General features: G+C 27.2%; 1 long non-coding RNA gene across 1 annotated transcript; it reads left to right on the top strand.

The window, feature by feature from the left end:
• The first annotated feature begins 481 nt into the window (after positions 1-481).
• On the top strand, positions 482-852 carry LOC110101084. The gene is made up of 2 exons (XR_002303620.2): positions 482-634; positions 731-852. It is a non-coding gene; the product is annotated as an uncharacterized LOC110101084 (long non-coding RNA).
• Positions 853-1591: the final 739 nt, after the last annotated feature.

The following is a 1591-nucleotide window of genomic DNA, read 5'->3' as shown; positions in this document are numbered from 1 at the left end:
ATATAGTATAGTAGCATATAGTATAGTATAGAATATAGTATAGTATAGTATATAGTAGTATATTGTATAGTAGTATATAGTAGTATATAGTAGTATATAGTAGTATAGTAGTATATAGTATAGTAGTTAAATAGTAGTATAGTAGTAGTATATAGCATATACTACTACTACTACTATACTTTAACTATCATACTATAACTTTACTATAGTATATTAGTTAGTAGTATAGTATAGTTATAGTATGGTAGTACAATGTAATATACCATGTAATAAAGTATAAATTATTCATTAGCAGCCCACATTCGCCACATGCTAGTAGGGGTTTGTACTGTTTTTGTCCATTACGTGACCTTTTTCTGGTACTCTGATATGAAGAAAAAAAAAATGTTAAACAGGCCCTTAATTTCATTTACAGCTTTTTAAGCACATTTTCCAATGAAATTTCCAACTTTCATAAAAGCTAACAAGAACTATATTGATTAAAATCACATTGCTTAAATAGGGTTGTTGAGGGAAGCAATGATGGAGGCCTTAGCTGGACTGTATTGGACAAGCGGAGTTCTCAGCTATTTGAGAAGCGATTCCAGCGCAGAAGTTTCAGAGTTGAAACAACATCGCTTTGTAATGCGTTCAGGTAAATCAATTCAAGAAGACTCTTTGAGTTTCTGCGCTTAAAATATTACTTTCCTTTCTCTGACCGTTTTTTTTTATAATTTTATCGAACTTTCAGATTCAATTTTATTTCAGTAAGGGATCCAAATGCCACTTCAAGGTTTCAGATAGGCAGCATAAACCTCTATTCCAAAGCAAGCATTAAAAGTTAAGTGTTCAGGGTTTAATTTGAAAATAAAAAAAAAATAAAAAGGTGGTCATTGTTGTCATATGCATTTAAGTCAAGTGTTCAAGGTTTAATTTGCAAGTAAAGAAATAGAATGTTCATTGTGATCATATACATTTGACATTCTTTTTTTAAGAAGTGAGGCTTGTAATATTTTATTGGGAGGTATGAATTGTTTATTTGAATGAAACATAATTCTATTATTGTAATAAAATGAAGGTGTTGCATTGAGCTTTTATGATTGATAAGTTTGTTAGTGTTCAAGGTTTTATTTGCTAATGAAAATGATTAGATCTTCATGTTGGTATTATGCATTAATAATTCATTGTTAAAAATGATGCTTGTAATAGTATTTTGGGGAGAAAGAATTGTTTTTTTTTTCCCTAAATGAAATGTAATTAGAGAAAGAGGAAGGTTCTGAATTGAGCTTTTTTATATTTCATAGTTTTGGATTCATCTGAAATTTATGGATTCATAATTTTGTTTTTTTTAAGAAGTAAATGTATCTATTCAAGCTTTTTTTTATAATAAGAACTATTGTTATTGATTAACTTTCATTAAAAAATGATTTTTTTTTTGTTAATTTAGCAATAATATTAAGTTACTACAACAGTTAATACTACAATGTAAACCTAGCCATGCTTATGTTAAGACTTTTATTTTAATTAAAAAAAATTCAACAATAAAGTTTTTTTGTTGTAGATTGAGATTTACCAAAAATGCCATCATAAAAAATTTTAAAAAAAATTCAAT

The sequence above is a fragment of the Dendrobium catenatum genome, unplaced genomic scaffold (genome assembly GCF_001605985.2).
Source record: "Dendrobium catenatum unplaced genomic scaffold, ASM160598v2 original_scaffold_51915, whole genome shotgun sequence".
Classification (NCBI taxonomy): domain Eukaryota; kingdom Viridiplantae; phylum Streptophyta; class Magnoliopsida; order Asparagales; family Orchidaceae; genus Dendrobium; species Dendrobium catenatum.
Note: the sequence above shows the minus strand (reverse complement) of the source record. Positions and strands in the feature narration are given on the sequence as shown.